General features: G+C 41.7%; 1 protein-coding gene across 17 annotated transcripts in view; it reads right to left on the bottom strand.

The window, feature by feature from the left end:
• The window catches only part of NUMB (NUMB endocytic adaptor protein), a 147,843-nt gene extending 133,013 nt beyond the window's left edge, over positions 1-14,830 (bottom strand). For 10 of the 17 annotated variants that reach the window (XM_059691322.1, XM_059691293.1, XM_059691447.1 and 7 more), the window contains exon 1: positions 14,713-14,830. The gene's annotated coding sequence lies outside the window, so the exon portion shown is untranslated. Of the gene's footprint in view, positions 1-12,056; positions 12,124-14,502; positions 14,593-14,712 lie in introns of those variants that run through there. The other 7 variants (XM_059691382.1, XM_059691390.1, XM_059691330.1 and 4 more) reach the window with 7 other exon arrangements.
• Between the last annotated feature and the right edge of the window lie 1,067 nt (positions 14,831-15,897).

The following is a 15,897-nucleotide window of genomic DNA, read 5'->3' as shown; positions in this document are numbered from 1 at the left end:
TGATCAATGATTCTCTCTCATCATTGAAATTTCTCTCTCCCTTCCTCTCAGAAATCAATAAAAAAAAGATTAAAAAATTTTAAAAAAACAAAGTGAAAACACAATCCACATACTGGAAAAAAATATATACAAATCGTTCATCTGATAAGGGATTTGTATCCAGAATAGGAAAAGGTTTTTTATAACTCATAACTCAATAATAGAAGACAAATATCCCCATTTCATAAATAGGCAAGGGATCTTAATAGACATTTCTCCAAAGAAGATATACAAATGGCCAATAAACCCATAAAATATTTCTCAACATCATTAGCCTATAGGAAAATGCAAACAAAACCACAATGAGCACTGGCCTGGTAACTCAGTTGGTTCTACTTTATTACGGTAGCTGAATTTTCAACATCCACTGATGTAGCAAATAGTGAAAACCACCAAAACTACTATGAATTCATTCTTACATAAGAATATGTAAGAATATGTCCTTCATATATTTATATATACATATGTATAAAAATTCTAAATATATATGTATGTGTATGTATACATATGCATATTGAGAATGTATTAATTTTGTCTACATATATTTGATGAGCAAATGGATCTGAAAACTCTTTACTAACAGAAAACATCCACCCTCAATCCAAAGAGTTGCAGGTAACAGGTAGAAAGCTATTGATAAGGATATTCTATGTCAAGGAGATTGAATATTCAAATATCATCTTAAATAAAATAGAAATTGAGTTTAATGAAAATTTATCTAATAGGTTCCATAGCTACATTTTATAATCAAAATAATTTAGGGATTAGCTATAACACTGCTAATCTAGATATAAATAATTAAGACTTTACTGTGACTTAAAGGTACAAATGTAGCTGAATTAAAATATTCAAGTTTTTCCACAGACTGGACTAAAAATACAACAGAGTCGAGAAGAAGTTAAGATTTTTTTAAATATATATATTTTTTATTGATTTCAGAGATAAAGGGAGAGGGAGGGAGATAGAAACATCAATGATGAGAGAATTATTGATCAGTTGCCTCCTGCATACCCCCTACTGAGGGTCAAGTCCACAACTTGGGCATGTGCCCCTGACTGGAATTGAATCCAGGATCCTTCAGTCCAAAGGCTGATGCTCTATCCACTGAGCTAAACTGGCGAGGGCTTTAAGATTATTTTAAATATTTAAATGAAGTTTAAGTCTCATAGTTCAACTTTATATACAAGACTCTTACATTTTGCTAGATCATTTTTTTTAATTTAAAATTATTGGGGTGACATTGGTCAACATAAACATTATATATAAGACTCTTTTAAAGGTCATGCACTGTGTTAAACTCTTTACATAAATTATCCTATGTAATAAAAGGGTAATATGCAAATTGACCCTAACAGCAGAATGACTGGGAATGACTGGTCACTATGACACACACTGACCACCAGGGGGCAGATGCTCAATGCAGGAGCTGCCCCCTGGTGGTCAGTGTGCTCCCACAGGGGGAGCTCTGCTCAGCCACAAGCCAGGCTGACGGCTGCCAGTACAGCAGGAGTGGTGGGAGCCTCTCCCACCTCCTCAGCAGCTCTAAGAATGTCCGACTGCAGCTTAGGCCTGCTCCCTGCTGGCAAGTGGACATCCCCCGAGGGCTGCCGGGCTGCCAGAGGGATGTCTGACTGCCAGCTTGGACCCACTCCCTGAGTGGGTCTAAGCCAGCAGGTGGACATCCCCTGAGGAATCCCAGACTGCGAGAGGGCACAGGCTGGGCTGAGGGACACCCCCCCCCCCCCGCCCCAAGTGCACAAATTTTTGTGCACCGGGCCTCTAGTCTATAATAATAAAAGCATAATACGCTAATTAGACAGGACGCAATTCCGGACCACCTTCTGGATGGAGCCAGGGCTGCAAGGGAAGCCCAGGTCCTGGGTGCCTGCCAGCAGCCACAGGAAAGCCTGGGTCCCAGGTGCCAGAGGGAAGCCGGTGCTGGCAGCCGAGGGAAGGAAACCCTACTCTTGCAATAATTTTGTGCATCAGGCCTCTAGTCTCATATAATCCTCAAAGCAATTTATTTTACAGATGAGAAACTAAAGCTACCAGTAAAAGAGTTAACTTGCCTAAGGAAGTAGAGCTGGATTTGAACTCAAACAACTGAAGTTCATTTACTTGATGTTGTAAAACTCAACCCCTAATCAGGATCTCCCCACCATTCATTCAGTACATTTATGTATGCCAGAGAATACTAAAAAATATAAAACAAAGTCCTGACTACAAAAAATGTGTAACTTTATGAAGAGATTAAATATCACAAATAACTCAAAAACAAGATAAAATACCAAAGCTGTATGGTTTCTAAAATTAAGCTAGAATATAAGAGAAAGAGATCATTAAGAAATGAACAGTTTTGCCCGGCATAAACTGTGGCTCAGTGGTTGAGTATTGACCTATGAACCAGGAGATCATGGCTCAATTCCCAGTCAAGGCATATGCCAGGGTTGCAGGCTCGATCCCTGGTACGGAGCATGTAGAAGGTAGCCAATAAATTATTTTCGCTCATCATTGATATTTCTATCTCTCTCTCTCTCTCTCTCCCTTCCTCTCTGAAATCACTAAAAAAAATTTTTAATGAATAGCTTTTGATGCAACATGTCTATATTAACATATTTAGAAATGATGACCAGTCCTACAAATGGACATTTACAGTTCATTTTCTTGCCAGTATTTGCAATACTGTATTCTCCGCAAAAATACATAAGACTTGGCTATCATAGAAACTATCATCCCTTCAGGCTACCAACAATAAATAATTAAAAAAAGAATGAATCAACTCTTTAAAATGGTTAACCATTCAAAAACTGCATTCATTGATGACATTTAAAGAAAACCAATTACATCATGAATGTTATGGAAATTATACACCTGCTTTTAAGAGATAATTTAAGAGATAAGATAGCACCCTGGCCAGGTAGCTCAATTGGTTAGAGCATCATCCCAATACACCAGGGTGGCAGGTTCTGGTTCAATCTCTAGTCAGCACACTTACCAGAAACAACCAATGAATGCATAAATAAGTAGAAGAACAAATCCAAGTTTTTCTCTCTCTCCTTGAAATCAAATTTTTTAAAAAGAGAAAATACAAATGGATTAGAAAACTGTGGTACATCTACACAATGGAATACTATGCTGCTGTAAAAAAGAAGGAATTCTTACCATTTGCAATAGCATGGATGAAACTGGAGAGCATTATGCTAAGTGAAATAAGACAGTCAATGAAAGAAAAATACCACATGACCTCACTCATTTATGGATAATAAAGACCATTATAAACTGATGAACAAAAATAGATACAGAGCCAGAGCAGCATCAAACAGACTGTCAAACTACAGCGGGAAGGCTAGGGAGGGTTGCGGGGTGGGAGGGGAGGGTAAGAGATCAACCGAAGGACTTGGATGCATGCATATAAGCATAACCAATAGACATAAGACACTGGGGGTGGGGGGGAAAGGAGACATATGTAATACTCTTTGTAATACTTTAAGCAATAAAACAAAATTAAGAAAGAAATAAATAAATGAACAGATCTGCTCAGCACAGCTGATTCTGATTTAAAAAAAAAAAAAAGGAAAGAAAGAAAAGAAAACATTTAACAATTTTCTACAGATGTAGAAAATTTTTTCTTTCACCTCTGACCAAATCCTTAACTAAGGAAGGTACAGGACTTATACCAAAGAGTTAACTTGCCTAAGAAGTAGAGCTGGATTTGAACTAATGACAAAACTGAGGCTAAGAGAGGTTGAATAAACTGCTCAATTAGAAAATAATAGAGCCAGGATTAAAAAACATGGTCATACAATTATAAAACCTGGACTTTGTCCATTCTATCATGCTTCCTCAGAACACAAATTATGCCTTTTTCAATTTAATAATATGGTCGTTATGAATATACTTCTGTCATAATCAGGCTATTCTCTGGTTCTGTGAAATTACAGGTTGAAAAAAGTATATCTAAATTAAAGAATACTGATATAAGGTGGTGAAGGGCTAGGGGTGGAGGCAGGCTAGAAGAGGTCAATGGGGGGAAAAAAGGGACATATGTACTACTTTCAACAATATTTAAAAAAAAAAAAAAAAAGAATACTGGCAACTAAAATGCCTTAAAACAAAGTTGCTTATATTAAAATTAAATGAACCTTCATAAATTATGCACAGTAGCACCCCTTGACACAATTGAAAGGTAGCTGAGGTGTACTTTTGCATAGCTGACCAAGACAAAGGCATCACTAACTTACTTTTCTAAGGTCAAAGGTAGCCAAAGTCAATCTTAAATAAAGTTATGAGTTTTGTTGTTTTTCTGTGCTCCTAGCTTTCCTTTGCTTATATTCAGGCAGTAAGCAATGTTCTACAGCTTTCAATCCCTCTTTCTCCCTAACTAAACTGGAAAAAATCTAATCAAATAATAATTTTCCTAATCAATTATATACACCTTAATACTATAAATAAGTTACCACAATTAAGATTTTGGGAGAAACCAAGATGGCGGCATAGGTAAACACCGGAGTTTGCTGCCTCAAACAACCACTTCAAAAATACAACTAAAAGACAGAATGGTCATCATCCAGAACCAAAGGCTGGCTGGCTGAGTGGAAATTCCACAACTAGAAGGAAAGAGAAAAGCATACCGAGACTCAGAGGAGGCGCAGTACGGAATTAAAATACTAAGGTACAGAGGCACACACGGAACAGGCTGGCGGCTGAGGGCGTGGTTGTTGTTTTCAATCGGGAGGGAGTCTCAGGCCCTGAGCTCCAGTTCCTCGAGAGTCGCTGGAGACCCAGACTCATACGGGAGAAGCGGGACTGTCTGGCATTGGTCGGATCTCGAGGGCAGCTTTCTCTCGGAGGGGCTTGCAGCAATTACCGGGACACTGAGAAGCAGAGCCCCTGAGAACAGCCATAATTGCTAGCCCCGCCCTTTGGTCCCGTGAGACCCAACCCGCCCAAGCCCTGCAGGGAGGCTTTTGCTGGATAGCCTCAGGCAGAAGCTAGATTAGCACCTCCCTAGAGATCCAGGAGCCAGTATACCCAGAGGTCAGAGTGGGACCATCCAGTTTGCAGCTCTGTGGAACCATAAAGGACACACTCAGGGGGCAGACTCAGTGATCATCAAAGCCCCACTGAAGCAAGTCTTTCCCCGGAGGGGCATCTCCAGCACAGAAGTTCTCCCACTGCAGACACAGCTGATTCTCACAGCCAATTGGCCTGGAGGTCAATTCCTCCCAGTGATACCTACAACAATCAAGGCTTAACTACAACAAGACTGTACACAAAGACCACAAGGGGGTGCACCAAGAGTGTCCTCCTCAGGTAATTGGGGAGGTTGAACCACTGGGCCCTAGAAGACACTTAGCACAGAAAACCACTTTATCAACACAGGGAAGCATAAAAAATGCGGAGACAAAGAAAAAGGACACAAATGACAGAAATGGAGGAAAGCAAACTACTGGATATAGAGTTCAAAACCACACTTTTAAGGTTTTTCAAGAATTTTCTAGAAACTGCCGATAAACTTAATGAGACCTACAAGAAATCTAATGAGACCCTCAAGGTTGTGATAAAGGCCCAACTAGAAATTAAGCATACACTGACTGAAATAAAGAATATTATACAGAATCCCAACAGCAGACTAGAGGATCGCAAGAATCAAGTCAACGATTTGAAATACGAAGAAGCAAAAAACACCCAACCGGAAAAGCAAAATGAAAAAAGAATCCAAAAATATGAAGATAGTGTAAGAAGCCTCTGGGACACCTTCAAGCGTATCAACATCCGAATTATAGGGGTGCCAGAAGAAGAGAGAGAACAAGATATTGAAAACCTATTTGAAGAAATAATGACAGAAAACTTCCCCTACCTCGTGAAAGAAATAGACGTACAAGTCCAGGAAGCGCAGAGAACCCCAAACAAAGGAATCCAAAGAGGACCACACCAAGACACATCATCATTAAAATGCTAAGAGCAAAAGACAAAGAGAGAATCTTAAAAGCAGCAAGAGAAAGAAAGTCAGTTACCTACAAGGGAATACCCATATGACTGTCCCCTGATTTCTCAACAGAAACTTTGCAGGCCAGAAGGGAGTGGCAAGAAACATTCAAAGTGATGAATGCCAAGAACCTACAACCAAGATTACTTTATCCAGCAAAGCTATCATTCAGAATTGAAGGTCAGATAAAGAGCTTCACAGATAAGAAAAAGCTAAAGGAGTTCATCACCACCAAACCAGTATTATATGAAATGCTGAAAGGTATCCTTTAAGAAGAGGAAGAAGCCGAACCGGTTTGGCTCAGTGGAAAGAGCATCAGCCTGCGGACTCAAGGGTCCCAGGTTCGATTCAGGTCAAGGGCATGTACCTTGGTTGTGGGCACATCCCCAGTGGGGGGCATGCAGGAGGCAGCTGATCAATCTCTTTCATCAATGTTTCTAACTCTCTATCCCTCTCCCTTCTTCTCTGTAAAAAATCAATAAAATATATTTTTTAAAAAAAAGAAGAGGAAGAAGAAGAAAAAGGTAAAGATACAAATTATGAACAACAAATACACATCTATCAACAAGTGAATCTGAAAATCAAGTGAATAATCTGATGAACAGAATGAACTGGTGATTATAATAGAATCAGGGGCATAGAAAGGGAGTGGACTGACTATTCTTGGGGGGGAAAGGGGTGAGGGGGATGCGGGAAGAGACTGGACAAAAATCGTGCACCTATGGATGAGGACAGTGGGTGGGGAGTGAGGGAGGAGGGTGGGGTGGGAACTGGGTGGAGGGGAGTTATGGTGGGAAAAAAGAGGAACAACTGTAATAATCTGAATAAAGATTTAATTAATCAAAAAAAATAAAAAAATAAATTCAAGTTTAAAATGAAAAAATAAAAATAAATTTAAAAAAAGAAACAAAGAAAATAACCACACATTTAAATAAAATTAAAAAAAAAAAGATTTTGCTATCTGATCAGAAAACTCAAGACTTCAATCTTGATTAGAAGAATATAAGGTATCAGCAAGCAAGTGGAGAGAAATAGAGTTTTGGTGGGGAGAGAAGAGGAAGTCACTGAACATTAATTATTAATATAGCAGCTCCTTGGTTAATTTATTTAAGATGACTAGGATTCTCTTTCTACTGCTTAATCCTAAACTCCATTGGAAAGGACCAGTGAGAAAGCTTGGTCGAGTTACAATTGCTGGGAACCTACTTCCAAGAGCTACAGGAGAGACTAGTGCGCCACCTTCTATTTTTTTTTTTTTTACTTTTTTTTTTTTTTAAGAGAGCGCGCGTGCGGAAGGGAGGGGGTGGGGAGGAGCAGAAAGAGAAACCTGGATGTGTAGGCATTGAATGGTTGCCTCCCACATGAGTCCTAACCAGGGGAGGGGATGGAACCTGCAATCCAGGTACATGCCCTTGACCAGGAATCCAACCCGAGACTCTCAGTGCACAGGCTGATGCTCTAACCACTAAGCACACCAGCCAGGGCCCAATCTTCTTCTAAATCTACAATATCTTACCCAGGCTCCCCCAGCTTCTAAGACTAGCAATTCTCAGTCTATTCCCTTGCATTCTGACATGCTTTCCTGAGTGGAAGAAAACAAAGGAAGAGTTAAAGCAAACCATGGAAACTACACAGAACAAAAAATATGTCCATGGGAGAATGTTGCAAATAGGATCATCCTCCTTTACATATGTCACTCCAGGAAAGCAGCCAAGAACAGCTCACTCCTCTAGACATACTTCCTGCAGATGCTCCAGACTCCCCCTTAAGCACATCAGTGTTCTCATTCTCCCTTAGTTTCAACCCTCCTTTTGCCCCAAGATTTCTAAATGTATACTTTATATTCTCAAAAATATATGGCAATAAGATAATGCATATATGGCAATAAGATATGTATCAGTATCTGCATCGCACACCTGAAATATACTAAAGTCTTACAGAATATTTCTACCTTTAATAATGAAATTTTCAATATATTACTGAAACAGATTTTCTTTGCAAATAAAAGACTTAATATGTCAAGATTTTTTAAAAAATAAATAAGCAAATTTTAAAAATAAAACAATTGTTTCCTTTCTCCCTAGCCCTATCAAAGAAACATATCAACATTCAGAAATCAGCAGAATTCAAGATCTATTATGTAGAAATCAAAATATATTAAACCTAAAATAAAATGTAGCTTTTCAAGTACTCTATTAAATAAGACTTTACTTTAAAGTGATAAGTTCACTGCGACCTTTCCTATGAAAGGAATCCTCCCAGCAAACTAAAAACCAAATATAGGTGTTTTGTACTTTGAAAGTACTAGATTTTAAGCACCAACATTTCCATTAAGATTTGCTACATAGGTAGCTGGAGGGCTACCCATATAGTAAGAAGTGGAGAAAGCAGATTAAAAGCTACTTATAAAAGACAAACTTTACTGAAATAGAAAATAAACTTAATTAACTGTTAATTGAATTCCACTTTTGAAAATCATTTACATGAATAATCTTTGATATGTAAAATTGAGTCTCATTTAAAATGATTTAAATTGTGCCATCTGGAGCACACAGTTTCTTTGGTATTGAAAAACCACTACTGATTAAGAAATCTCACTGTAAAATGAGTTGAGCAAGCAAAGCTATTCATAGATAAGTATGATTAAATTATGGATAAGTCAACTGACTAAAGTCCATTTATTGAGAAGCAAGTAAGTAGCCGTAACCAGTGTTAGCTCAGTTGGTTGCACCTCGTCTCATGCACCAAAAGATTGCCAGTTTGATGCCCAGTCAGGGCACATGCCCAGGTTATGGGCCTGATCCCTGATAGGGGGCATTCAGGAAGTAGACATGTTAAGCTCTCACAACAATGTTTCTCTCTCACTTTCTCTCTGAAAAGCAATAAAAATATGTAAGAAAAAATAAAGGAAAAGTAAGTAGCCCTGGCCAGGTAGCTCAGTTGGTTAGATCATTGTCCGGATATGCCTGGTTGCAGTTTTGATGGAGTCAAGATACATACAAGAAGCAACCAATGAATACATAAATGAACAACAAGTCATATCTCTCTTTCTCTCTCTCTCATCAATAAAGAAAAATAAAACAGAAGTAATCAAACAAGTCAATGCTTAATATTATAAGGATGAGCTTTTACATTTTCCCACACTTGATTATTAAGATTTTGCATTCCTCCATCCGTTATTAAAGAACTGAATGATCTAACAAATGTGTCCACCAACTGTATAATGATTTAAAGCAGCAGCCGCCAACCGGAGGTCCGTGAACCACTGGTGATCCGTGAGGTCCAAAAGGTTGGCGACCACTAATTTAAAGAATAATCATTTTGGTGGTAGTGATGCTACATTTAACTCAATGCAAGGAATTCAAAAGCTTTCATCCTTGGAACCTTTGTTCCCCAAAATTAGTGAATTTGTTTTGTGAAAAGATTACTTATGATTCTCAACTCAAACATGCAATGATTGTTTTGCAGTCTTCCAAACAAAAATAAAAATTTTAACAAAACATAAAAATCTGAAATAAAACTACAAATAATTTTTGAGAGAGAAAAAATTATCTTAACATCCTACTGCAAAGCTTCATCAATAGTTTCTTCACAATTTTACAAAACATTAATGAAAGGGTTACATAAATCCACTAGATTAAAATTTTAAAGAGAGATGCAACAATCTGTTTTTCAATGCTGCTTTCTCTGTTCTTATACCCATAAAAACAGATCAAAATAAACTCTTTCCAAATAATAAACCACCTAGTTTTTATAGAAAAATCAAACCAAGAACAGCACAAAACACACATATATATTCTCAATATACCTTAAAGTGGATTACATTTAGGTCCTTCAAACAAGTTATATTAACAGCATATGCCACATCCAGTTCATTCCCAAGGGAGAAAACCATCAGAACAAAAGCTCCTACTTAATAAACTATTTACTTTGCTGTTAAGCCCCTTCCATAGGTGTATTTTACTGTCCAGTATTATTACTATTATTTTCTCTTTTTTAAATTGATCTTTATTGTTGAAAGTATTACCAATGTCTCCCTTTTTCCTCCTATTGACTGCCTCCACCCTCCTCCCACCTCCTACCCAGGCTTTCACTACACTATTGTCTGTGTCCATGGGCCATGCATATCCTATCCTATCCTATATAATCCTATCCTACATAATAAAAGGGTAATACACAAATCCACCAAACAGGGAAACAACCGGTCGCTATGATGCACACTGACCACCAGGGGGCAGACGCTCAATGCAGGAGCTGCCCCCAGGTGGTCAGTGTGCTCCCACAGGGGGAGCACTGCTGAGCCAGAAGCCGGGCTCACGAACAGTGGCAGTGGTGGGAGCCTCTCCCATCTCCGCAGCAGCGCTAAAGAGGTCTGACTATCATAGCAGCAGAACTTACCATAGTGAAGACTTGGAAACAGCCTAAGTGCCCATCAGCAGATGAATGGATTAGAAAACTGTGGTACATCTACACAATGGAATACTATGCTGCTGTAAAAAAGAAGGAATCCTTACCATTTGCAACAGCATGGATGGAACTGGAGAGCATTATGCTAAGTGAAATAAGCCAGTCAATGAAAGAAAAATACCACATGATCTCACTCATTTCTGGATAATAAAGACCATTATAAACTGATGAACAAAAATAGATACAGAGCCAGAGCAGCATTGAACAGACTGTCAAACTACAGCGGGAAGCCCGGGGAGGGTAAGAGATCAACCGAAGGACTTGTATGCATGCATATAAGCATAACCAATGGACACAAGACACTGAGGGGTAGGGGAGGCCGGGGGAATGTCAAGGGGGGGAAAAAGGAGACATATGTAATACTTTTTGTAATACTTTAAGCAATAAAACAAAATTTTAAAAAAAAGATGTCCAACTGCCCACAGGGAGCAGGTCTAAGCCCTCAGTCACACATCCCCGAGGGCTCCCAGACTGCGAGAGGGTGCAGGCCGGGCTGAGGGACCCCCTCCCCACCAAACAATGCACAAATGTCCTGCACCGGGCCTCTAGTATGCATATAAATTCTTTGGTTAACCTCTTCCCACTGCCCCCTTCCCTCTGAAATACTAGTACATCAGTCTGTTGCATGCTTCATCACTATTTCTTCTCTCTCCAAAAATCTAAAATACAGTGAAATATATCTGGTTCCCCTAAAAATGCTTTCCTAGCCCATCTAGGTGCAGCTTAGTGGTTGAGCATGAACCAGGAGGTCATGGTTCCATTCCCAGTCAGGGCACATGCCCAACCAAGTTGTGGGCTCGATTCCCAGTGGGGACGTGCAGGAGGCAGCCAATCAATGATTCTCTCTTATCATTGATGTTTCTATCTCTCTCTCCCTCTCCCTTCCTCTCTGAAATCAATAAAAATATATTTTAAAAAAACAAATACAATATTTTAAGACGCTTTTCCATTATGTTTTGTATTAGTGTAAGGCCATGAACAGTTTTCCGATACTTTTACTCTAAAAAACAAACACCCTTTCATTTTTCTCTTTTGAAATGTGTCACACTTGGTTTTTATTTTCTATATATATACTGTTCTCAAACCAGTCCATATCAGTGTTAATATTTAATATGTCTGTGTATATTTAGGGTTTTTTACAAACAATACTTTACAGTAGGGTGGTAAAAAAGAAAGGGTAAACAAGGAGGCATAAGTGAAACAAGGTGTGCCACATCACATCTGAAAAACACCACTCAATTTCATTTCTCTGCCTCAACCTCCCTTAAGTTCTCGTGCCAAAGAGTCTCAATATCTAAAAAGAGGTACAACACGATATATGATAAGGCAAACACAGAAGAAATAAAATCAGAAACTGAAGAAATTTAATAGAATTTATCACAACCTGAGAAAGAATTAGCACAAACAGAAGACAAATAAGTAATAAACCCAGTCCCTAAATACTCCTACTGCACTGTATGGCTCACGACAGTTTTTCAGTTTTTTGACTGTCAGAAATACATTTTACATTGTGACCTACAAATGTATGAGAGAAATTTCCCAAAACAATACTTTTCCTTACCAAGTGCAATGCTAGTCAATTCTGTTCATCTATTTCATTTTCTTTTCATTTTTTTTTTTAGAGAGAAGGGAGAGAGAGAGAAACACCGATGTGAGAGCTAAACATCCATTGGCTGACTCCTGCACACCCCCTACAGGGGATAGTGTAAGCCACTAAAAACTGATTTGATAAATTACTAGTAAATCATGATCCACAGTTTGAAAAACAAGCTTAAAATAGAGGGCCCCTTAGATTAAGATCTTTTTTGCAATATGCCTCTGACCCTAGCAGGGTAGACGGGTATTTTAAGGTTGCCACAATATTATTGTTTTCATTTAAAGCAGTGGTTCCTGCCCCAGCCAGTTTGGCTCACTGGATGGAGCATTGGCCCACTGACTGAAGGGCCCGCGGTTCCATTCCAGTCAGGGAAATGTACCTGGGTTACAGGCTCAATCCCCCGCCCAGGAGGCAACCAGTCGATCTCACATCTAAATTTCTCTCTCTCTCTCTCTGTCTCTCCCCATCCTTTCCACTCTCTTTTTTAAAAAAAAAAAAAATATATATATATATATATATATATATATATATATATATATATATATATATATATTTCTTTATTGATTTCAGAGAGGAAGGGAGAAGGAGAGAGAGATAGAAACATCAATGATGAGAGAGAATCATTGATCGGCTGCCTCCTGGACACCCGCTACTGGGGATTGAGCCCGCAACCCAGGCATGTGCTCTTGGCTGGAATCGAACCTGTCCCATATCCCTTCAGTCCGCAGGCTGATGCTCTATCCACTGAGCCAAGCCAGCTAGGGCTCCACTCTCTCTTAAAAAAAAAAAAAAAAGAAGAAGAAAAGAAAAGAAAAATATCCTCTGGTTAGAATTTAAAATAAATAAATAAACAAATAAATAAATAAGTAAATAACAGTGGTTCTTAAAGTGGATCAACATAAGCATCACCTGAAATAAATGTAAATTCTTAAGCCCCACACAGACATACTGAATCTGAAATACCCTGGGGCCAGCCGTGTGTTGTTTACCAAGCCCCCCAGGTGATTCCCGCTGCAAGCTCAAGTTTGAGAACCACCTCATTAAAGAACTCTGTTCTGTCTTCACCCTCTCTTTAAAAATCCAGGACACACGCTTACTCTGTACCAGTCACTATTCTACAAGTTCTACAAATATTAACTCGTGTGAAAAATGCAAACCTATAAAGTAGAAGTTACTATTATCCCTATTATACAGATGAGAAAACCTTTGCACAGAGAGGTGAAGTTGTCTAAGCTAAGCGGTGGAACTAGAATTCAAACGTATTTCTAACTTGGCAAGGGTATGCCCCTCTGCATGTCTCCCCTCTCCCTGTTCAAGTCCCCAGTCCTGCTTCTTCATAGTCCTCCCCTTTCCTCTTCCAAATGCCCCCATCCGTCAACGTCCCTATTTTCTAATATTAACTGCTGCCATCCCTAAAACAAATTTCTTGCCGAAAACACTGGAAGGCGAGTCCCTTCCCCTTGCCTTCAGGACCCTTTCTCTGGTTCTGGATGGCATCTTCGCATTAGGAAGCTGAGGTTTCTTCTCTCTCTCTGAAGTCCTCAGAGCTTATTAATGACCTCGCTGCTCGTGCCCCCCATCTCCTGGCCAGTTCCACGAGACCACCGCTCTCCTCGGAGCAACCCGCTCGCCCCTGCTCCGCCCCACCTTCTCCTCCCTTCCCACAAGGAAATTATTTCTCCCCGCCCACCTGCTGGTGGTTCGGCCGGACTCCTAACTGAAAGAGCCGCCACTCCCCGCTGGACCTCCACCCCGTCTCAAACCCGAGTTACTCCTCGAGGATCCCCCCGCCCCCCGGTGTCCGGGGATCCTCAGACCCAGCAGTTCCTAGTTCAGCCTTGAGTCTCCCATCCCAGACCAGCGGTGGGGGGGCAGGGCGCTCCGGTTCCGCCCCAAGCTGTCCGAGGTCTCCACCGGACCGACCCTCCCAAGACCCGCAGCTCCCTAACTCCCCGGAGTCCTCCACCCTCCGACTGTTACGGATGCTCAGGGGGGTTCCCACCCGCTCCCCGCCATTCCTCTACGCCCTCGCTAGGACTCAGGTCGCTCCCTGTCATCCCGGACCCCCGCCGCCCTCCGTCTCCTTCGAACCCGGGTGCCTCTCAGTTTCCCGACCCCCCTCCCCTCACACCCCCACTCCCCGCCGCGCCAGCACTCGGCTCGGCCGCTCCCCGACTTCTAGGGTTCCCCTTCGCCCTCGAACCCAAACTGTGTCCTGGGGATTCCCGAGTCACCCCGTCCTCCGACCGGGTCATTACCGGTCACCACCCTGTCTGGGACCCCGGTCGCTCCCGTCTCCCCAGGGACCTACCCCCCACACACGCGCCGCGGTCCGTGTTCCAGACCCGAGCGAGCACCACGTCCCAAGGGACGTCCCGGCCTGACCCGCTTGGGTCTGGCCCCAGCCTACCTGGCCGACGCGAACTCCGCCGCCGGGAGCCGGGCCATTCTCCCACCAGCCCAGGCAGCGCGAACTCGCCGCCGCCCCCGCCTCCGCCCTGGCCCCGGCCCGACCCGCACTCCAGCGCCCCTTCCTCTGGCCTCCGCCTCCCGAGCGCCGAGCTCGAGTTTCCGCCCCGCGACGGCCCCCAGACCTCAGGCCGCCGTCACCCGCACTCACCTGCCGCTGCCCCCGACCAACTCCAGCGCCACTGTCTCTACCTCGGCCGCCAGAAGCCACCAAGCGCCACCACCTCCCCCATGACAACAGGCCCACCCCGTTTTATACTTCCTACCTCTCCATTGGCTAGTGAGGCAGCGGCTCTCTGCTCTAATTGGCTTAGTTTACTTGTCCGTCATAGCTTCCTGACCGCCCCTTTTCCTGGACCCGGTATTAGCTCCCGCCCGGACCTGGCGCGTTCTAGGCCAAGCTTTAGCTGTGATTGGCTGGCGGTTGGGCAGTTCGAAGTTATGATAGGCTGGCTAAAGTGTCTGTTAAATCAACTGGTAAGCGATGTGACGGCCGCGATTGGCGCAAGCACAGTTTGGTTGCGCAGTAGAAAGCCAGGAAGGGGCCGAAGCTCACACCGGAGGTTACCCGGGAAGGGTTAACTCTTTTGTTGTAGAGTTTACTTTGTGAACTCATCCCTCTCTCCGGCTCATCACTGCGTGCTTATTCATAGGGCAGTCCTTAGGAAACACCAACATCAGAGCTTGTGTTTAAGAAGTGCTTCCCACTCCTTGGGAGAAAAAGCACTGTAGATACATTCCTCCTTTTCTTGAGGTCCCAATGCGCCCAGTTTCTTTGAAGTTTTTCCCCTAAGTCTCCATGTTCAAAGGCAAAGCACAACCGTTTACTTAGCAGAAATCGGTCCGTTTCAGTCGCAGTTATCAACGTCGTTAATAAGTGCCGCGTTGAAAGTTCTCCAGGTTCCAGATTCACCCCTGGCTGATGACTGCGAAGTGACCACGCAGCCATCAGCAAGTTTGTACTAAATGGGCCACATTTCACCCTTGTGATGCTCTGGAAATGAGAATTCCTCTCCTCCCACCTCCCCGCAACTTGATTTTAATGTTCAGCAGTTCTTAAACAGCCCTACTAGATGTGTGTCAGATATTTAAAAAGCTTGCCTTTTTTTCTAAACCGCTCCTCTTCCTAGCAGTCTAAATTAGGACCACTGAATGAATTGCAGTTCTTTTCTCACATTGGCACAATGCACAAGAATAAATGATTGCATTTTTTATTCATTTGGGTACAAATCACAGTAGGCGCTTTTGAGAAATCTGGTGTTGCTATAAAAATTCTTGTGCTCCCAGAAATATATTCGTCATTAGCTTTTTGCTTTTCTTTTTCATTCCACCCACT

This window comes from Myotis daubentonii, chromosome 1 (assembly GCF_963259705.1).
Source record: "Myotis daubentonii chromosome 1, mMyoDau2.1, whole genome shotgun sequence".
Classification (NCBI taxonomy): Eukaryota; Metazoa; Chordata; class Mammalia; order Chiroptera; family Vespertilionidae; genus Myotis; species Myotis daubentonii.
The sequence above is the reverse complement of the archived record's forward strand: the minus strand, read 5'-3'. Positions and strand labels throughout refer to the sequence as shown.